Source organism: Camellia sinensis, chromosome 7, assembly GCF_055761805.1.
Source record: "Camellia sinensis isolate YWXY chromosome 7, ASM5576180v1, whole genome shotgun sequence".
In the NCBI taxonomy this organism is placed as follows: Eukaryota; Viridiplantae; Streptophyta; class Magnoliopsida; order Ericales; family Theaceae; genus Camellia; species Camellia sinensis.
Window position 1 is genome coordinate 186,416,433 of NC_138967.1, and position 24,306 is coordinate 186,440,738.

The 24,306-nt window shown below is 32.7% G+C and overlaps 1 pseudogene across 1 annotated transcript; it reads left to right on the forward strand.

The window, feature by feature from the left end:
- The first annotated feature begins 13,995 nt into the window (after positions 1 to 13,995).
- Positions 13,996 to 18,737, forward strand: LOC114303395 (uncharacterized; annotated as a pseudogene). Its single transcript, XR_014336852.1, has 5 exons — positions 13,996 to 14,094; positions 14,841 to 15,062; positions 16,436 to 16,533; positions 17,098 to 17,299; positions 18,313 to 18,737. The product of XR_014336852.1 is annotated as an uncharacterized LOC114303395 (transcript).
- Positions 18,738 to 24,306: the final 5,569 nt, after the last annotated feature.

The following is a 24,306-nucleotide window of genomic DNA, read 5'->3' on the forward strand; positions in this document are numbered from 1 at the left end:
GTACAACTCGAGAACATCTCCAATGTCGTACGCAGCTTCTCAGACTTGCTTGACCCATACTTTGAGTTCGGGGTTGTTTTCTTCCGTAGCATCGGCAACTCCAAGGAAAGCTGTCATGCGCTCGAATTCATCTCTGATGTATTGGATCTCTTCTCGAACTCCAGTCAACAAATTGGCCTCTTGTTGGAGGAAGGGTGCGAGGTTGGCTAGTAGATGGAACACTGCACTCATAGCCTTTTTTTTTTTTTTTTTAGATGTGTTTTGTTGCAGAGGAGCAGCCTTTAGTTGGTTGGGTTTGAAGGGAGGAGGAAGATGAGAAAATAATTATGGTGGTCTGAACACTGAACTGAGTTCATGATTAAAGGTGAGTAGTGAGTTTGAAAATTGGAGATTTGTAATGCTCAATTTTCAATGATGTGAGTACGTGTTACGCGGATTGAATGATGAGAAAAGCTGTACATAATTTGAAATCTCCTTTTTCTTCCACATGAACGTGTTCCGTGACTCACATGGACCCATCTTGCTTAAGGAAAAGACAAAAGGGAAGAGGACGGAAAATATTTTTTGAGTATTGTTATTTATGTTTAAAAATTAGATTCATTTTTTAAATTTAGTGATGTATTAAGAATATGATTGGTAATTAATTATCTTCTTGATACATCATTAGATTATTTTTCATATTTTTAATGGTCAACAAAAAATAAGCATGTTTGGACAAAATATGTTTTTTACTTTTAAAAGAAGAAAATATTTTTTTTAAAAAAAACTAAAAATTTAACTTTTAACCATTTCTCCAAAACAACCCTATATAACCCAATACTCAAATTTTCTTTATGAAGATAGACCGTGTGATATGGTACAATTGGGTGCAGAGAAAAATTAGGATTACAGAAAATAGACTATGAATTGTTAATTTTGTCCTTTAGAAATTATCACAATCATTTTTTATCCAAAACCTTATTCACCATTGTTGATTGTTTTTAGAGTTAGGCTTTATTAAACATCTCACATGTATGTGAGATCCATACAAATCGCATGAGTGTGGGTTTCACACCTATGTAAAAGATTTAGTAGAATATTTAGTAATTCATTTGAAGTCTATAACATTTTCTTTGTTTTTGATCGCACAAATTATAAAATTTAAGATCAAATAGATTACTATTGAACAAAACTGACGGAAGGCCCATAATATGATGAATAATATTATAATTATGATAGCCATATTTAGGGGCACGTTGGCAAACTGGTTAAAAGTCAGTTTTTAGTTTTTAATCTAATTTAGGTCAATCATCTCTCACATTTTTTATCTATAAAAATATTATAAAATAAAAAATAAAAAACCAACTTTTAACTAATTTTTCAAAAGACTACTTATATACCATGTATGTACTTTTTGCATGCGTAATTGTGAAATGGTCTCCACCAGAATGATTGCTTTGTAGCTTCTTTTTTTTTTTTTTTTTTTTATAGTTATTTTAGTCTTGGACTAAAAAATTTTGTTTGGAATGAGTATTTTTATTTATTTTTGTGGAAGAAAAAATAAAATAATTATGATTTAGATGTAACATTTTATCTTATTAGTTTGTTAGTCTATTTTATTTTTTGTGACTAAAATAGTCAAAATAACCTATGCCAAACATGACCTAAACAATTAAGCCTTCATTGGGAAGAGCTAAAATAGCCTGGCTTTTTGGCTTTTTTAGCCTCATTTAGTTTTTGTTTTTAGCTTTTTTAACTTTTGTGAGAGAAAAAATATAATGATTACGGAAGCTTCTATTTACACACCCATTCCACTCTGTGTACACACTTAATGATACTTATTTTTATTACAATTTCATCCCTAAGTGAAATTATCATTATGGACATCACACACAATTCAAATAAACACAAGTTCTCATTGCACATCCACATCCAAACTCACGTTGAAGCTGTTGAAGCTCCACAAGTCCATTCTAGCTACTCCATTTTTCCATACTCAGTTTGCCAAACCTCCACATTCCATCCTCATCCTTTCAAACCCTTCATTGTTAGCTTACATTCATTAGTTTACACACTAAACACCCTCATTCTTGATTCTTAGCTTCTCATTAGTTTACACACTAAACCTCAATAGCCTGATAAAGTCGATGAGGATGTCGAATCCCGTCCTCGTAACCAGCCTAAATGATAGGATGTGCAATCCTCAGTGCATGTGCAATACGTTGCATTTGAAAAGAAGATCACATTTTAGGGAACATATCAGAAAAGAAAAAGTTACAAATGCATAAAAGAGAATAATATATTACATTGGCATGTTAGCTGAAATCTTGATGTTCATGCACACGTGGTCCATCAGTGCACTCAACTGAAAAACCACATTAATTTCGAAAGTTGAATGTTGTTCGAATTAAATATATTCGGAATTAAGTTGTATGTCGAAAAAATGAAAAACTTTTGGAATTCTACTGTCGAAATAAATGATAATTTTTGGAATGCTACTTCTAAACAAGTTGTTTATTTTCGAAAAACCAGTTTCGAATGAGGAACATATTGCTCATTTCGATGGGCTATGCGTTCGTTTCGAAAATGGTAAAAACAAATCCTACATTACAAATGAATAAGAATGAGGATTAAAATAAGTAAACTAACCTAAGTTCTCAAAATGTGAAGAATTCCTTCAATGATTCACGTGAGATGTCTTTAATGGTTCAATGAGATGTCTTCAATGGATGGATGTAGCTTTTGGGGACGAAAGGTATAGTGTGGGAGATGGTGTGTGTGTGAGAGAGATGTGTTTGGGGGTCTGAGGGGTTTGTATGTGATAGACGGGTTTGGGGCTCTGTGGGTGTGTGTGTGTGTGCATGATTTACATTTGATGCTAGATGTGGAATAAAAAGTGTGTGCAGTGAGCAAAATAAATTGAGATTAATTTTTTAAGTGTGTATATTGAGAAGGATTTGCACAGAGTGGAATGGGTGTGTGCAAATAGAAGCTCCTAATGATTATGGTTTGGATGTGACATTTTATCTTATTGACTTATGTAATCAATTTTATCTTTTGTACTTTTTTAGCCAAAAAACCAAAACCAAACATAGCTTAAACGTGTTATCTGACTTATTTATTATAATCATAGTTAGCATAATAATAAATAAATTATGCAATTTATTTCAAGTAAATTTATTTTACGTTATATGCATAAAGATAATTTGTTTAAAAATTGACTCCCACAAAGATAATATAGATGTCAATATTTGTGAAAAAAATATCATAAATAATCGGCCATACATCTAATATGATTATTGACACTCATTAATATCCAAACTAGTTTTGATGAAAGTAAACATTAAAAAATCTTTTAATTAGCTTTTAGTATTTTTTGAAAAAAAAAAATATAAAACAAAATTTGAAAACCTCTAACGATTACCTTGTTTGGTTGGTTGAGTTTTTTTTAATTCACTTTCTTTTTTTAACAAAAATTAAAACTTTGGTAAAATAAAAAATAAAAAAATAATCATTGTTTAATGGTTTTCTCTTTTTAAAAATAAAAATAATTTTTTGATCTTGATTTTTGTCAAATTAATTTTTATTTAAAAAAGAAAATAGTAACATATTTTGAAAACTCAATTACACCAAATAAGATTATGATGATTATATTTATGTACCAACACATTTGTGTATTTAGGCACAAAGTGCGAATGCTAGATTTCTTAAATTCAAAATGTGAAAGTTCCTGGTTTTAGCTCCGAAAGTCCAATGTGTCCCCCACACGTACGTATTAGCAAGACAAACAAGGATTTGGCTAATTTGTACATAGAATGACAACGGGTCATGGATGTAGTCCCTGGCTCCCGCCTATATCTATTGAGGGCAGGGGTGGGGTGGAAGCAAGTTAATTTTGTAACTTAAAAAATTGAATATAGTAATAAAAACTAAGGATAATGAAATTTAAAAATATAAGAAGATAAAAAAAAATAAGCGTTAAGTACAATATTTTAGTATTTTAAAGGTAAAACACTTTCCTACCCCACTTTCTCATTGGGAAAAAATTCACATGAGACAAGAAGGAAAAAAATTATCATCTCTAATTATAAAACCATGGAGTCATCATGTGTCTTACTCTGGAGATCTAATTTTTTATTTTGTTAGTTTTTGTGTATAAATTATTTATTTAAAAAAATTAAATTAAATTATCATAATGCTTTTTACCTTTGTCTTTAAAAAAATTAGATGACAAGTTTGTCATCTAATTATTAGGCCATAATACTTTGTCTTTAAAGTAAATACTATAATAAAATCACCTGATTATAATATCAAATTAATTTATTTTTTAAATTAATGATTTATACGGAGAAACTAAAATTATAAACAATTTTAATAATCATAATACGTCCTATTATAGCCTAATAATAGAACCAGCTATGCCATGGCTTTCTTTAGGAGTTTGTTTTTTTGGGTCTTTTTTTTAGTTTGACTTAGCCCTCGTTTGGGAACAGACTAATTTAGTAATTTTTTGACTATTTGACTAAAATATGAACTAAAAAAAACTAGTATGTTTGGGATGACTTTTTGACTGTTTACGAAAAGATGTGCAAAAAGTAGAGAGAAAAGAGAATCTTTGATTTTTTGGTATGAATTGTTGACTTTTTAGCTAATTTAGTAACTTTTTGACTTTTTGGCTAAAAGGGAGGGTTCCCAAACGAGGTCTTATTTTATCTTTTGTTTTAAAAGAAAAATAAAAATAGATTCATTTAGACGAAATGAGACTAAGAATAAAATAAAATAATTTATTCAAAATTTTAAAAAATATATATAAAAATTCAAAAAGAATTAGCCAAAGAAGTGAACTTAAAGCTCCGCAATGGGCTCGTCTGAACCGAAAATTTAAGGCCCAAGCCTATGGCTTCAAGTTGGACTTGGCCATATGAGCCTAATTTTTGCTTTAATTTGAGCTTTCTTATTAAATTCAGAAAACAGTTACGAAAAAAATTAGAACTTATAACACAAAATCCTGAAGTGCATTACAATAATTAGAGTAGAATATTGAATCAAGAAAAACAAAAATAAACTTTATTTCTTAAAATACATAATTACATTCATTATGATTATGTGATTAGATTCTATGCATCTTTAATTTCATAAAAATATAGTTACTACTGTCACAGGTGGAGTGCTAGTACCGTGCTACTCATTTATTTTTATCAATTTTAATTTCATTATTTTACTAAAACTGTATGTGTACACAAAAAATAAAAATAAGAGAGAGAGAGAGAAATTATATCTATTATTTAATAGATATCTATGAGGTTAGTATGAACCTCCGACATGGGTCTATCGGTTAGCTCAGGAGTCCAACCCATATATTTAAGGTCTAGATAAAGTGGGTCTGAAAATTAGGCCTAGGCCAATCAGGAAAACATGACAAATTCAACGTCCACGCCCTCTCTCTCTCTCTAAGCCCAAGAGTCCTCACCTCATTGTGTGTGTGGGTCTATGGGCCAGCTCATGAGTCCAACCCATATATATGAGGTCCACATAAAGTGGGTCTGAAAATTAGGCCTAGGCCAATTAGGAAAACATGACAAATCCAACGCTCGCCCCCCTCTCTCTTTCTCTCTCTCTCTAAGCCCAAGAGTAATCACCTCATATTGTGCGTGAGGTGTTTGTTAAAATGTCAAGCTGAGAAAATGTTGGCTATTATAACTAATGTACACCAAGACATTGAATAGTTAAAATGTGTATTCATAGATATGTTATGCTGAAGGGATTTCACGTTGAAACCTTGTTTGCATTATCGATTTGACTAGGTTTTAGAAAGGAAAAAGAAAAAGAAAGGTTTAAAATTTTAATTCCCAACTGAAATTCATAATCTAAACAAAGCTCCTAAGGTTTAGGATTTAACATTTCACTTATCTTTTCATTTTCCTTTTCAAATTCTATCCAAATTCATGATTTAAACACAGCCTTCTTTTCATTTTACTTTTCAAATTCTATCCAAATTCATGATTTAAACATAGCCTTACATGTCTGAATTATAGATTTGGTAAGGAATTTGGATAGAGAAAGAAAAGACGAGTGAAATGTAAATGAAATATAAGTTATTTTTTTTATTTATTTATAATTTTCTCGTATTTTCATTCTCCTTTCTTTTTTTTCAAATCCCTATCCAAAATTTATAATTCAGATACGATATTTTAAAGAATTTGATAAATGCATTTCAAAAGTAGGAAGGCCAACCTTTACTCGATAAAAGTTCAAACCTGGTTAAAATCAAGCCAAGATGGAGGTTGGTTTTCACACATTTAGAGAACTTTGGCCTTGTTTGGGAGTAACTATTTTAGCTAAAAAGTCACTACAAGTTGTCAAATCACTCTCTACTTTTCTGTAAATCTTTTCATAAAAAATCAAAAAATTATTAAAATAACTTATTGCCAAACGAAACCTTAATGGAAGTGGACCTGGTCCATTTTTTAGATTTCCCAAACCAACTATGTAATAAACTAAATTGTTTTTCATTCTTAATTTTAAGAAATGATGACTATCATTTCCCTCTTATTTAAACATTGTCTTGTTCGTTTCATCTTATGAAATTCTTCTCAAAAGTTTTGTTCATAAAAAATATTGATCCCATTAGTTCCAAATTCGTAAGTTATACCAGATTGCTTCTTGTCTTTGAATGTATGGAGGTCTATTTGTGTTGATATCATTACCAAAATGTAAGTTTCATTTATTTAACAGTTAAATATCATGAAAAGTCTTTTATGAAAATGATCATGAAAGAATTGTGACTGTTAGATTACACTTAGAATAAAAATCACAAATCTTTCATGGTCATTTTCATAAAAATTTTCACATCATCCCTAACATTTCCCCTTATTTAAAACAAAGTCAAAGAGGATGAAATAGGTCCATTACTCTAATGACCTCATTGAATAACAAAAATGTCTTTCAGGTTTCAAGAAAGTAGTTCCCTTCCACCAACGCTAGTAAAGAGATTTCCATGGCGTCATTCAAGACATCAAACCCTAACCCCTACACTCGATGATCCCCTTTCATGATGTAACCCAGCCAACACTCCTATGTATCTCTCGTTTTTTAAGCCAATCTTAATCCCAAAATGAAGATATACTTATGAGCCTCCATTTTCATTCACCGCCAAAACCCTTAAACTCAATAACGAGAACAAGGAAAAGAAGCAAGGGAATAGTCAAAACAAAGCTTCATTGAAATCAGAGAAAGTCTTCGATTTTTCATTGAAATCAAATCTACCCTTTGATTTCAGTTACTCATACTCTGAGACTAACCCTTCGATTGAACCCATTGGGTACCGTGAACCCCCGAGATTCTCTCCCTTTGGACCTGGGCAGCTCGACCGGAAATGGACTGGCACTTATGCTCTGGCCGAAGAAGCAGTTGATTTGCTATAGGTAGAAGAACAATGACGCGAGGTTCTTGGTGGACCACTCTCCGAAGAAGAAGTCGCTGCGCTTGTGGAATGGTTTCGTCATAACGATTGTTCTCAACAGATTAATTTGGGTACTCTCTCTCTCTCTCTCTCTCTATGTATATACATGTACGTGTGTGTATGTGCTATATTCTAATTTGATTTGCCTCTTTCCAGTTCAATTTTCTGAATGATGAAGCTATACAACTTAGGGTTTGATTTTCATTTTAATTTTTTATTAGTGACAATTTGAATTCATGTGGTTTGATGCATGATGCATTATTTCTGCTGATTAGTTAGACTGATGGAATGCGTGAGTATAAACACGTATAAATTTCACATATTGGCTCGTGTTGTCAACCAACTAGTGTGTTTGCTCATCGAATGAAGAAAATGAAGTAATTAGACATTTATACTATCGAGATCCTTGCTTTTAGTCATATTTGGAGTTGCCTAAGAAGCATGGACACTTTCATTACTGTAGGTTTGAAAGATTCCAAAAAGATTAGTCGATGTAGGTTGATGTTGTTTGTAAATTTGCTACTGAAATATGCACAGAGAGTAATGTTAATTTCATTACTGTTTATAGCACAATTAAATAAGTTGGAATTTGGAAATTTCATCATTGTTTAAACTTTTGGAGTCATGTCACATGTTGAAATGGCATTCACGTCTGAAATCAAGGTTTCTATTACCTTGACACGACACTATTGTTCTTTTTGTTGGGCAGAATAAAATAAATAAATAAGAGAGAAAAGAAAGCTATTGAAATTCTGATTTTATGTTATGTACATCTAGATAATCAGCTACAAGATGATGCTTAGACATTTTTATTAAGTTAGGGTTAGCACAGCCGGGCATTCGACGCATCTCCATAAGCTTGAATGCCAAACCTCCCTCTAGAAACCTGGAAGTACATCCACTTGAGCTATGCTCAAATTCAGATGATGTTTGAGAATTTATAGAAGATGACATTTCAAAAGGAAAATTTAGACTTGAGAATTTATATCAGATAGCAACCTAGTTGGTGCAGAGTCCTTGACACTGTAGCTAGTTTTGATAGATTCAATTCTTGTGGTTAATTTAGGAACTTTGATTTTATTGTTGTCACTATATTAACTATTTTAGTATGAGAATGGAACTTCTTGGTATTAGTCTTACTGGTGAATGGGACTGGTTAAAATCCTGAGTCAATATCATTCAATCATTTTTCACTTTTCGCCTCATGATTCATTTGATTAAATTTAGTTTGAGATCGACTCAAAATATAAACAAACCATGCTCATTAAGTTTTCAAGTCAAACTTGCGCAACCTATTTACTAAGCTTAACTTGACTCGTTTACAAAGTTCTATGTGAAAGTGTAAAGACATAAGAGCAATGCTTATGTGCACGGAAAAAAACACACACAAATATGCACATAAAAATGAACACAACACAAATTCATTTTTTTCATACACTAGAGTTTTTACTTTTTTGTGCCACTACCATTATTTATTTATTTATTGATAAATAACCACACTTTATTAGAAAAGCATCAAGATGATGCAAAGAGTGCAGAACTATAAGCCACAAAGGCTCAACGTAGTAACAAATCAAATCCTCCACAAAATCTACAAAGACCAAAACATCAGGATCAACCGAAGTGGCCACCCAACTATGCAAAACCGTGAGCATCCGTTGCTCTAACCAAGGAACCGAACGAATGAGACACCCCCTGGAAAACACGCTGATTACGCTGCAACCAAACCAACAAAACAAGACAATGAGAAGCAAGCAACCACGCCTTCCGACGCCACTTACCAACTCGACCCCCCATCCAACTTTGCAAAACTGCCGTAACTGAATCCGGTTGCACCCAAGCCAAGCCAAGCCAAGCCAAAAGTCGCGACAACTAGCATCCAGAGGCGAGAAGTAACTAGACAATGAACTAGCAAACGGTCCACCGACTTTGCATCCCCACAACACAAGCAACACCAGTTGACCAATATATGGCCACGGTGAATTAGGTTATCCAATGTCAAGATACGCCCCAACATGGCCATCTACACAAAAAAAGGCCACTTTGGATGGCGAACCTGACACCTAGACACATCTCCACAGAAAAACAACAGCCTCCGCATGAGCTAGCACTGCATAATACGAGGAAACAAAAAACTTTCCCTTAGCCCAGGACAACTCCAAACCAAAGAATCCTGCCCATCCCTCCCAACACGCAACTCATATAAAAAAGCCAACAGCTCCACTAGCTGATCTTGCTCGCAATCCTGAACATCACGGCACAAGTGCACATTCCAAACAATCGAATCCCCGTGCCCACACCTTACACCACCCACCGTTACCTCACTATCAACGGCAAGACCATAAATCAAATGGAACCGCACTTCTAATGGAACGGCACCACACCACCTATCCCGCCAAAACCTAACTCTATCCCCCACCCCTACCTTCAACGTAACCCTCCTCCAAAACTCCTCCCACCACAACCAAATCCCTTTCCAAAGACCATGGCCATGCGAGTGGCCCACCCTCCCTGAACACCACCCTCCCAACCTCACACCAAACTTCACAACCACCACCCTCCGCCAAAGGCGGTCCCTCTCTTCCACAAAACGCCACAACCACTTACCCCCCATGAACCTTGGGACTACAAATCCGATCCCAAGCCACCACATGATAAGAACCCTCCCCCCCCATTTTCCCAGAGAAAATCCCTCTGCAACTACTCAATCCACTTTGCTACAGACACCGAAATCACATGAACGGACATAAAGTAAGTCGGAATGCTGGACATGACACTCTTAATCAACGTGAGTCTGCCACCTTTTCATAAATACTGCCCTTGCCATCCTGCTAGTAGCTGCTGTACACAGGCCACCACCCCATCCCAAACCCCCGTCGCCTTGAACGAAGCCCCCAAAGGTAAACCCATATATGATACTGATAGAGATGCCACCTTACACCCCAGAATAGCTGCCAACACCGGAGCCCGCGCCACTTCACCCACTAGAATCAGTTTCGACTTGGCCAGGTTCACCCAAAGACCCGACATTGCCTCAAAACACAACAACACACACCGCAAATGTCCAATCTAAGCAGCATCTGCATCACAAAAAATAAGCGCATCATCTGCATAAAACAGATAGGAAACCGTCAAAACTGTTGGATCCACCGCCACCAAACCCATGCAACAAGCCTCTTTGCATCACTCTAGATAACAATCGCCCCAACGCCTCCATCACCAAAATGAACAGCAAAGGAGATAAAGGGTCTCCTTGCCGTAACCCTCTATGAGTAGGAAAGAATCCCGCTGGAGACCCATTAACAAGAATCGACATCCGCACCGTAGATATACAGAATTTAATCCACTTCCACCAACTCTTCCGAAAACCTAATCGGTACAACATATACAATAAAAACTCCCAATTGACATTATCATATGCCTTTTCAATGTCAAGTTTGCAAATAAGCCCCCCCTTTCCCTGCCGGATCCTGGAATCTTTGAAGCACGGACACGGACACGGACACGGACACGCATACGGACACGGACACGGGACACGTCAATTTTTAAAAAATGGGGACACGGACATGGTAGGGGACACGGCAGATTTTTTAATTTTTTTATAAATATTTTTATTTTAATACATATTAATTATTTTATTTATTTATTATATTTTTTAAGTAATATGTTCTAATTAATTTTTTTATTTTATTTTATATACATGTTTATTTATTTTTATTAATATGTATAAGTATATATAATATAATAGTTATATAATAATAACTGATGGCATCCTTTATAACTATTATAATAATAATACTTTCAGTTATTATTATAATATAATAATAATAGTTATATTATATATATATATATATATGAATCCAGCAGATTATAATAATAGTTATATATTATATACATATATGAATCCAGCAGATTAAAGAAGATAAAGACGCGACTGAGAGAGAGAAGGAGAAGCGATCGATCGCGATCGCGATCGCGAGGGAGAGAAGGTGAGAGAGAGAGCTCGTCGAAGTCGAAGGGCGACTGGATCATCAAAGTCGAAGGGGATGGAGGTCGCCGGCGAGTCGACTGGACTGGATTGAAGTCATGGAGGTCGCCGGCGAGTCGACTGGGACTGGATCGAAGTCCAGGTTTGTTTCAAGACCTTTACTCTTCTTTTTTGCTCTCTGTGTTCAGATTTGGACACGCGTGTCCAGATTTGGTGGACACACGTGTCTCCGCCGTGTCTCCACCGTGTCCCCTGCAAAAAAATAATTAAATTAAAGGGACACGCCACCCGGCGTGTCCCGTACGTGTCCCCGACGTGTCAGACACTGCCACGGCATGAAATCTGCCGTGTCCATGCTTCATAGCCTGGAATCCACACTCATTCACCACTAAGACCTCGTCTAGAATTTGCCGCCCACCCACAAAAGTATTCTGAGACTCGGAAACCACCCCTTCCAACACACCATTATTTTTAGAAGAAGAATAAAGAGATTAAATAGAAGAGACATTTAAAAGATGGTCTGATAATGAAATTTTGATACCAAGACAAAAAAGCAGTAGTACATAAAGAATGAGATCCATGAATGAGTCGTGAAAATAGACCTCATTCATTATATACAATCTCTATCAAGGTCAGAGAAAAATTGATTAAAATAATTGCCAAGAAGTTGTCCAATACAAACATGTCCATAACCACCTCACCAAACGTGCTTATTGTTTTTTTTTTTTTTTTTAGACAAATACGATACAATAAAAATATTATGATTATTATATTATTTTTTATGGATAATATACATTGAGGATCCTACAAAATGAACGGTTTGAATTATTGAAACGAACCCGTCATGGGCCATTGGGCATGAACTTGAGAGAAATTCAAAAAAAAAAAAAAAAAAAAAAAATCACAATTATTGGTTTGATTGAATAAGGTTTGATTTGGATGGAATTGTTATTCTTTTCCAAAGATCAATATATTTTGGAAGGCATACAAAAATTGTGAAGTTAGATCTAATCCATGTAGAGTAGAAGTGGCTAATATTCAGTTTGAACTTTGAATCATATAGTCATGAATATTTTTTTTTAACTAATTTCATATATTATTCTCATTCCTTGAGGTTTATAAAGTTTGAAAATAAGTCTCCAAATGCTTTTTGCAGCCCTAAAAAATTCAAAAACTGATTATCCTAAGAAATATTCATTTTGAGATTTAAAAGACTTGTGCCAATTTAAATTAAAATGATTAGAAACCCAATATTTAAAGTAGTGTTTAGTAACATGTGTTTTTTTTTTTTTTTTTTTTCTCTATGTACAAAAAACATAAAATATGTTTATTTTTTATTCTTTTTTATTTTTTTATTTTTTTGTAAAAACTAAAATAAACAGCGTGTTATACATGTTCTCAAAACATAAAAAATCAAAGGGTAATGCTACTCTAGCCAAAAAGTTAGACCTATTTTTCAAACCTAATGATGTGGTACCCTATTAGAATATTGGGTAGATTACAAATAAATATCCCATTTTATTAATAAATCATCAAGTTAATTAATTGTTTTTAATGATGTCATAAATATATTTCAATTAACTATTCAGATAATTTTATTGTTAGAAATTTATTTTTTTGTTAATTTTGTTTAATAAAAATGTTTGACAAGTAGGTATTTGTAATTTTCAAAACTACAGGGGCAATCCATATTTTAAGTAAACTCTAGGAGGTGTATTTGTAATTTACCCTAGAATATTTAAGTCGACCATCTCTCATGTTTTCTCTAATCATTAATCACGACTCTCTCTCTCATGTTTTCTCAAATCATCAACTAATCATCTCTTTTACTTTACATATCACTGGGTCTAAAAAGTGAGTTTAGAAAATGAACTTGTATATCATTTTCCAAAATGAAAACAAGAAAACAAGTATAGTAAGTTACCAAAAAATGGAGTGCTTGGGGGTGGTCGCTGGAGTAGAGAGTGTGACCATAGTAGGGCTGTAAACGAACCGAACTATGGCTCAGCTCGACTTGTTAAGGGCTTGGTTCGGCTCTTTCATTAAACGAGTCGAGCTCGAACTCAAATTTTAGGCTTGTTTAGTAAATGAGTTAAGGTCGAGCTCAAATAAGTTCGGCTCGTTTATCTTTATTTAAATTATATATTAAATATATTTTTTATATAAATAATAGCATAAATGCATTATTTATGTATTAAATAATAAAAAATCTTATCGAGCTGAACCGAGCCCGAGCCCAAGTCCAATTAGTTATCGAGCCAAGCTCGAGCTCAATAAACGAGCTTGATAAGCAAATGAGTCGAGCTCGAGTTTAGCAAAGATCAACTGGGCTCGACTCGGCTCGACTCGACTCAACTCGACTCAACTCAACTCAACTCAACTCGTTTGCAGCCCTAGGCCAGAGAAGAAATGAACCTTTCCTCCATAGTCTCTTTCTTTGCTTTCTTTTTTTTTTAACAAAAAAAAAAAATCTTATGAGGACCCAGCCAGTCCCCGGTCATATGCAATCCCTCCATCCCACGTGCATCTGGTAATTGCCGAGAGAAATCCTTTGGGGTGGCCCCAAATGGAATGGCTTGAACTCGGGGCTTCTTTGTTCCAAGGCAAGATTGTGGCCATCACTTCTTCACTTGGGGTTGGGGCTAACCTCTCTTTCAATTTGAAAGTGTGCATTTTATGCTAAAATGTTTGTATATTAACTTTAAGCTGCATGTGGCCAAACCCACAACCTTTTTTTCATGCATTTGAAATTTTGGCTTGATTTATCAATGGTTTTGTGGAAAAAGAAAAAGGGATGATAATAGTTTATCATGTAATGCAACAAAGATTTTTAACTTTTTGAGCTGATTTTCTAATTCAGAATCCTGTCATTTGCATTCATACAAGTTTTCTTGGTGTACATACAAACATAATGAGCTGTTTCACCAACCTTCTCATTTTGCAATTTTTGATCTTCTGTATAGGGGTTGTAACCAAGTTGATTGTTTTCTCCCGTGTTACATAACTTATTTGAGTATTTTTTAGATGTGGCTAGTTGAAGTGTAAGATCCTTATTTCCCACTATCTTGAATTATTATTTTTTGAGCATTTCTTCTCATTTGGTTGTAATTTGTGCATTGAGCTGTCCACTATTACAGCCTTTAATGAGATTCTTACACCGTCCCTTGTAAAATGCACTCTGCTGTGATGGAAAGAATGGAGCCAAGCTTATCAAATAAAATTTCAGCTGCCTATTTTGTACAATAGTACATTTTTCTGTAGATGAGTGTAGTGTGTGTGCTGAAGTTTTAGCATAGCATTTGGTACATTGTACTTCTTCTACAAATTGTTGTTAGTTCCATATTGTTGCCACTTTAAACCAAACTTGACTTAAAACTCATGTAAAACTGGTGTTTCAAATTTTCGTTTTAGGGATATGATATAATTGATGTTTTGCCATGGGATGAGTGGTGGAACTTTGAGCTCACTAAAGATGAGTCCAATCCACATATTTCACTTCTTCCTTTGCATCCTGATGTCCGGGCCAAGTTTAATGAGACTGCTGCTTGGGAGTACGCTTTATGCGTGGCGGGCAACCTTAGCTGGATTGAAACTATTGATGGGAACTATCCGCCTCCCTTGGATGCTCATGTGGTAATACATTTATTTTTCCTTTTCATATTTTATTGTTTGGGCCTAGTTTGCAAAATAAGTGGATGATATACTTTTTCTATTTTATTTAAGCTTTTCTTTGTCAACATTTATGCGATTTATTAATATTTCTGTTGTATGGTTTGGTACCATTTGATAAACCAAGCCAAGCCTTAAGTCCCATTAAATGGGGTCGGCTATATGAATTCTTCTTTTCCACTCGATTCTATCAACGGCCATTTGGTTAGTCAAGTTAAGGAGAGGTTTGGTACCATTTGATATTTCAAAGAATTATATTCCGCCCACTATTGCTTTGAATCCTATGGCTATGAGGTATAACTTGATTATCAACACTCGTAGTGATTTATCTAACATGTAATATTGCACGAGCACTAAAAAATTATGTAAATGACACTGGAAGCATAAACCAGATAGCTCAAGACTACACCTTAAGGAGTGGATGTCCCAAATTCAAGCTGGCCCACAAAGGAGCCAGCCCATCAGAATTCCAAGGGTTATTTAAAAAAAATAAAAATAAAAAAATAAAAAAATAAATAACTGAATTTTGATTCTCATATTTCGACTGCAAAGTTAACTTCATGCTGGCCTTTAGGTTTGCTATGTTCTATGATCTTTGCACACTCTTGAGATATGCTTAGGAATTGGGCAATTGAGAATCAGTTTATTAATGAATCAATTTAAATCTGTTCAATTAATTCGTTACTACCTACCACATTCCAGAGGCATGTAAAGGTTGAAAAGGTTAAGACTGGCAGTACCATAATGATGACACTAATAATGAAGAACTTATTTGCTGGTGCTGCGTTCCTTTCTGTCTCCTCTTTCTCTTGCACGAGCACTAAAAAACTATGTAATGACACTGGAAGCATAAACCAGATAGCTCAAGACTACACCTTAAGGAGTGGATGTCCCAAATTCAAGCTGGCCCACAAAGGAGCCAGCCCATCGGAATTCCAAGGGTTATTTAAAAAAAAATAAAAATAAATAAATAACTGAATTTTGATTCTCATATTTCGACTGCAAAGTTAACTTCATGCTGGCCTTTAGGTTTGCTATGTTCTATGATCTTTGCACACTCTTGAGATATGCTTAGGAATTGGGCAATTGAGAATCAGTTTATTAATGAATCAATTTAAATCTGTTCAATTAATTCATTACTACCTACCACATTCCAGAGGCATGTAAAGGTTGAAAAGGTTAAGACTGGCAGTACCATAATGATGACACTAATAATGAAGAACTTATTTGCTGGTGCTGCGTTCCTTTCTGTCTCCTCTTTCTCTTGTATATTATGCAGCATGGGGGGGTTTTATTTTCATTTACTGGTTTTGATTATAAAATTTGTTACGGAACAGGTTGCTTCTGTTATGACCGTTTGGAATAATGTACAGCCTGATTATGCTGCTAACATGTGGAATGAAGCCTTGAACAAGCGACTTGGAACTAAGATATTGTAACAATTTATTCCTCATTTTATTGACCAAAAGTTCATAAGGGTTTGCTTGTTGAAAAACATAGTTTAAATAGATGGGATTCTCATGACCGAAAGAGGATTCCCATCGTTATCTATCGGGGTCATTTTATATTGAGGAATGGTGTATCGGGCATCTGTATCTCTAGTGTGTAATTGGGATAGTTCAAAAAAAAAAAAGAATTTATCTCATTTAACTAAGCATATAGTTCTTGATAGAGCTGAATGGTGAAAAAGGATTAATGTAGCTTACCCCAATTGATTGGAACGTAAGGCTTAATTTGGTTTGGTTTGTCATCAAAGGCGACTTGGGAAATGTGTTGGTACTGGCAGTTCATGAGATTAATCGACAATCTCTTGGACCAAATCTAGACAAGATAGTTTGATCCTACCCAGCAAGCCATTGAATTTAGACGTTGGTCTGGATGAAGTGATATACAATAACTAATAGCATCATTAAATTCTGGTGTAATACTTAAAATAAATGAAATGTGTACTTGTCTGTATTTGTTTAAATATTTGATTTGACGTTGGACTTCTGTGTAGGGCCTTGATCTTCCCGAAATTCTTGTAGAAGCTGAAAGGCGTGGGGTCATCTTTTGATGAATTGTTGACAATTCCCGAGCAAGACAATTGGATATACAGTGATGGAAAGGCTACATCATCTGTCGTTTTCATTCTTGAAATGTACAAGGAAGTAGGGTGGTTTGATCCAATTGCAAACTCCATTCAAGTTACAAAGTTTACGGTGAGTTTGTTGTGAATATTCAATTTCATTAATTTAAATAACAAAAGTCTCAAATTTGCATCCAATTAATGTTGCATGATCTATAAAATGGTTTTATTTATTTATTGAAATGGCTTATATGTAAATCCAGTACTTAGATGGTTTAAACTATGTTATTGTATTTGCATGAGGTTGGAAGATCTGCTGACTGAACCCTCACATTTCACCAAGTTTGCATTGAATGATTATTGACGAATTTTTTTCTTAATAAACTGTTATTGTCTATATGCACTGCTTTGTACTTATTTACGTACAAAAAATAAAGAATTTAAATTTATTTTAGGATAAATTACACAAATGGTCCCTAAAGTATACCCTTGATTTCATTTTGGTCCCATAACTTTAATTTGCATCAAGTGCATTCCTAAACTTCTCACATTAATCCAATGTAGTCCCTTTCTTAACTGTTGTCTAAAAAACGTACTAAAATTTGCTTATGCCAGTCTCACATCAAGCATTGAAGGACATAAAGGGCATTTTGACACATATATTTATACCATATACCATCATTCAAAGAGCCAAACACACTATGTATTTGACTTTCAGTAATGAAGTAGATGTCTTAGATGTGTTTTATTTTGTAAATAATGTTCATTTCACGTGTCTTGCGATTTATTTACGGGGAAAATGAGAAATTGCTTCTAATGCTCTCCAAATGCCTTATGTGAAGTTGACATAAGCATTTTTCATATTTTTTTAAGACGATAGTTAGTATAGGGGACTACATTGAATCAATGTGTAAAGTTTAGGAATGTAATTGATACAAATTAAAAACTATAGACCAAAATGAAAATAATGGTATACTTTAGGAATATTTATGTAATTTTCCCTTTATTTTACTATCATGAAACTAAACTTGAACTGTGTGGGTAAATATGGATGTTCAACTGAAATTGATTGTTGTGTGGACGTAAAACCCAGGTCAGGAATTTCACATATTATTGCTTTATTAATTTATCTTGTCCAAACTGCAGATAAAAGATGCTTACACACTCAAGTTCTTTGAAAACAATTCAAGCCACCTGCCAAAGTGGTGCAATGATGCGGACACTGTGAAGCTCCCTTTCTGCCAAATTCGAGGGAAGTATAGAATGGACTTACCTGGATACAATACAATGGATCCATACCCACATATGAATGAAAGGTGCCCATCTCTTCCCCCAAAATACTCTAAGCCTAAGGGTTGTTAAAGGTCTTCTGATTTGTTTATTCTGTTTCGATTTTTTTATACCACTGCTTTGTATAATACTAGGTTGTATTTTTTATTTTTCTGTATACAACTTTTCTGATGCAAAGACTTGGAAGATTTCAAAAGTTTAGTTGATGTAGGTTTGATGTTGTTTGTAAATTTGATACCACAATACAAAGAGAGTAATAGTAATTTCATTGTTACTGCACAGTTCTACTTTGGAATATCCTAATTCACAAATCTTGATGATGGAATAAGGTTTGATTTGGATGGAATTGCTATTCTTTTTCAAAGATCAATAAATTTTGGAAGGCATCCTACAAAAATTGTGAAGTTAGATCTAGTCTATGTAGAGTTGAACTGCCTAATATTGAATTTGAACTTTGAATCATATGGTCATGAAACAAAATTTTTAACTATGTTCTTATATTATTCTGATTCGTTGAGGTTTATAAAAAGTTTGAACATTATTGTCCAAATGCTTTTTGCAGCCCTAAAAAATTCAAAAAGTGATCATCCTAAGAAATATTCATTTTGAGATTTGAAAAACTTGTGCCAATTTAAATTAAAATGATTAAAATAGTGTTTAGTAACTTGTGGTTATTTCTTCTTCTTCTTCTTCTTTTTTTCTTTTTTTATTATGTACAAATAACATAAAATATGTTTATTCTTTATTCTGTTTACTTCTTTTTTTTTTTTTTTTTTTTTTTGTTGGTAAAAACTAAAATAAATAGCATATACATGTTCTCAAAACATAAGATATCAAAGAGTAGTGCTACTCTAGCCAAAAAGTTAGATTCATTTTTCAAATCATGAGGCCCTCTATTAGAATATTGGGTAAATTATAAATACATTTATTAAGATTTGATTAAAATATAGATTGCCTTGTGTAATTATGAAAATTACATCCTATCCTTTTAGGTTTCTAATTACATAACAAATAATCTTTTTTATTAATAAATTATCAAGTCAATTAACTGTTTTTAATCATGTTAGAAATAAATTTTAATTAACAATTTAGATAATTTTATTGTTATATAGAAGAATAATTAAAAAAATTATTTTCTTGTTAATTTTGTTAAATAAAATTTTTTGACAATGAGATATTTATAATTTTCAAAATTACAGGAGACCACCTATATTTTAAGTAAATCTTAGAAGGTGTATTTGTAATTTACCTTAGAATATTGAAGTCAACTCTTTCTAATTATCAACCAATTATCTCTTTTACATTACATATCACTGAATCTAGAAAGTGAGTTTAGAAAATAGACTTGTATATTATTTTCTAAAATAGAAACAAGTATTATAAGTTACCAAAAAGGGTGGGTGATTGGAGGTGGTCGTTGGGGCAGAGACAGTGGCCAAAGGACGGAAGAGTGAGGGAGGTAGGAAGGAATGAAATTTATTTTATAAATAAGTAAAAACATATTTTTCTTATTTCCTCAAATTCTGAGAATTGTAACCAATTTTTTTTAAAGTGAAAACAATTAGCGTTTGGTAACGTTTACGTTTTTGGTTTATGTTTACAAAAATTTTATAAACTGATTTTTGTTTATTTTTAGAAAAAAATAAATTACAAACGTGTTTGGTTTGAACAAAATGTTTAAAAAAATTTTAAAATATAAACTAAAAAATATGTTTGTTCAGGCCTAAAATATTTATATTTATATTTATTATTTATGACAATGGGATCACACACATTATAATTGAAAAAAGAAATAATTGAAAAAAAATTTAATTGGAAAAAAATTATTTGAAAAAAAATTAATTAAAAAAATAATTGAAAAAAAAATTAATTGGGAAAAAAATATTTGGAAAAAAAATTAATTGAAAAAAAAATTAATTGAAAAAAATTAATTAAAAAATATTTGAAAAAAAGATTAATTGAAAAAAATGAAAAAAAAATTAATTGGGAAAAAAAATATTTGAAAAAAAGATTAATTGAAAAAAAAAATTATTTGAAAAAAATAATTGAAAAAAAAAATTATTTGAAAAAAATAATTGAAAATAAATTATTTGAAAAAATAATTATTTAAAAAAAAAATTGAAAACTGAAAACGTAAACTCATTTTTTGAGTTTACGTTTTTTCCTCAAATTTATAAACTGAGACAACCATTTTTAAACCAAAAAAATTATCAAACAAGTTTTTATGACAGTTTTTTAAATTTTTGTAAATATGAACTGAAAACTGAAAACTGAAAACGGAATGGTTACCAAACAGGCCCGGTTACCGTGTTTTTTATTTTAATTTTCAAAAAATTTAAAGTTAAAGAAAAATAAATAAAATAAAAACCTCACCAAATGAACCCTAAGATTTAGGGTTCAAATTAAAATATTTGAAGTTACCAACTCTCTAGATCAAAATTAAGAGGTCAAATAGCAGGCTCCCTATCTACTATAGAAACAAAAATTTAATAGAGAAAAGAAGAAAAAAAAATAGAGAAAAAATTGATCCCAATATGAATACAACAAATCAAGTACCAAGAGCACATGAAAATAAATAAATATATAATAAACATTCTAAATGTGGTAATGATCCAATAATTTATCTTCTGTCGCTATAGATAATTTCTTCCCACATAGTAACGTTTTGTGTTGACAATCCCAACTTCTGGAATGTGTGCAATTTTTCAATAATTCCCACCTTCTAAGTCTCTGTTTAGGCTCGAAATCAATCCATCAAAAATATTAATCAAATAAAGAGATTTAAGGTTGGTTAGATGTTAAACTCCGCAGGGCAACTCCTCTACCAATTCACATTCTTATATTAATAATACTTCAAAATGAGGCATCGAGCCAGCCTCTACTTTCACCCATTTCAATCCTTTTAGTCCAGCAAGTCCTAATCTCGCGAGTCTTTGAAATCCACCAGCCTTGAAAGACAATTCTTCTCCTTGAAACCACAGCTTTGTATAATACTAGGTGGCTGTATGATTTATTTTTCTGTATACAACTTTTTTGATGCAAAGACTTGAAAGATTCCAAAAGATTAGTTGATGTAGGTTTGATATTGTTTGTAAATTTGATACCACAATATGCACAGAGACTAATGTTAATTTCATTGTTACTGCACAGTTTTACTTCTGAAAATCCTCATTCAGAAATCTAGGTGATTGAATAACGTTTGATTTTGATGGAATTGCTATTCTTTTTCAAAGATCAATAAATTTTGGAAGGCATCCTACAAAAATTGTCAAGTTAGATCTAATCTATGTAGCTATTTGATGAGCCATCAAGATGGATTTCCATGGTTCCGTAAACCGGTCCCACGGTTGATATTGAGGTGCTTCTCCTTCCACTGGCCCTGTTGCTCAGTTAATTGGGTAGAAAGAACTCTTGTTGTGTTAATCACGTCACGTCTGCGAGCTGGAAAATCAACTAAAGACCTCTAAATATAGGAAAGCTTGTCTTCACGCCTACACCCTTAGCCAAGTCATTATTCCGCCGATTCTAAGTACTACATATATTGAGTTTGAACTTTGAATCATATGATCATGAATCAAAAATTTTAACTGATTGCAAATATTATTCTCATTCGTTGAGGTTTATAAAGTTTGAAAATAAGTCACCAAATGCTTTATGTAGCCCTAAAAAATTCAAGAAGTTCAGAAATTCATTTTGAGATTTGAAAAACTTGTGCCAATTTAAATTAAAATGATTAGAAACCCAATATTTGAAGTAATGTTAACGAACTTGTGGTTATCCCCCCCCCCCCCCATGTACAAAGAACATAAAATATGTTTATTTTTTATTCTTTTTATTTTATTGTAAAAACTACAATAAATAGCATATTTAGTGGGCATGTTCTCAAGAACATAAAAAATCAAAGAGTGGCGCTACTTTAATCAAAAAGTTAGACTTATTTTTCAAGCCTAATGATGTAGCACTCTATTAAAATATTGATAAATTATAAATACACCTCTTGAAATTTGCTTAAAATATATATTGCCCTCTATGATTCTAAAAATTACATCTCACCTCTTTAAGTTTCTAATTACATAACAAATAATTCATTTTATTAATAAATCATTAAGTTAATTAATTATTTTTAATAATGTCATAAATATATTTCAATTAAAAATTTAAATAATTTTATTATTACATAGGAGAATAATTAAAATTTTCATCTTTCTGTTAATTATGTTAAATAAATTTTTTTGACAATGTGATATTTATAATTTTCAAAATTACAAGGGACAATTTATATTTTAAGTAAACTTTAGGAGGTGTATTTGTAATTATTTTAGAATATTTAAGTAAACTCTCTTTCTAATATTTCACTAATCATCCACTATTCATTTCTTTTACATTATACATCACCGGATTTAGAAAGTGAGTTTATAAAATAGATTTGTATACCATTTTTCAAAATGAAAACAAGTATAGTAAGTTACGAAAAGGAGGGAGTGGTCGAAGGTGATTGCTAGAGCGAAGACAAAAGGGTGAGGGTGGTAAGAAAGAAAGAAACTTGTTTTGAAAATAAATAAAATCACAATTTTCTTATTTCCAAAAATTCTAAGAACTGTAGCCAGATTTTTGAAAGTGAAAACAATTAGCAAACGTGTTTTTTATTCTGATTTCAAAAAATCTTAAGCTAAAGAAAAATAAATAAAATAAAAATCTCACCATTCAAAAATTTGTGAAGTTAGAAAATGTGTTTTTAAAAGTAAAAACAAGTAACAAATGTGTTTTTTACTTCAATTTCAAAAAATCTAAAGCTAAAGAAAATTAAAAAAAAAAAAAAAACTCACCAAACGAACCCTAAGATTTACAATCCCAATTAAAAAATTTGTAAAGTTACCAACTCTCTAGGATCAAAATTAGGAGGTCAAATTAGGGGTGAGCAGCGGATATACCGATCTGCCAAAACCGACCGAACCGAACCGATCCGCCGCATTTTGGACGGATGCGTGATGACGAGCGGACGGTTGCGGATTGATTTTCTCAAATCCGCCAATTTGGCGGACGGATGGCGGATTTGAGATTTTTTGGCCGCAACCGAACCGCCAAACCGCCAAATCGCGAGCACCCCTAGTAATTTATAAGACTTTGTATTTTCAATTTGTTTAAATATTATGTTTGTGTTTTCAATTGAAAAAGAGTTTAAATATTCTGTTAAAAAAAAAATTCAACTAGAATATATTTTTTGAATTGAAAAAAATAAACGTATTATTCATATATATTTTTTAGTTTTTAAATATAACTCTAAAAATAATAAATAGAAAATATGATATATGCTGGTTGGTTTTTGTTTTCAAAAACATATGTAGATGTAACAATACAGAGACATTCAATCTCTACTACTGCTTTGTTCATCGTTTTGATGGTTTGAATTGTTATTATATTTTAAGAATCACAGATTGTAATACTTTATAGGGATGAATCATGCTGTGATTGTAATATATGGATGAGGCATGCAGTGTTCGTGATATTCTAAAGTTTCAAATTTTTTTCTTTGGATAAGGCATACAGTGATTGTAATACTTTTTTAAGTCATTGACTGTACTACATTCTTTTTCTTTTTTTTCCTTTTTTTTGTTTGAGGAAGTGCACAAGTTGAATTATGTTGAAAATTTATATAATTTTAAACCGCCAAACCGATTCGCATCCATCCGCCAAACCGCCAATCCGCTCAATCCACATCCGCCGGATTGGCGGACGGATGCGGATTGATTTTCTTCAATCCGCCAATCTGGCGGACGGATGGCGGATTGGAGGTTCCGTGGCCGCAACCGACCCGCGCCCACCCCTAGGTCAAATAATAGGCTCCCGGAC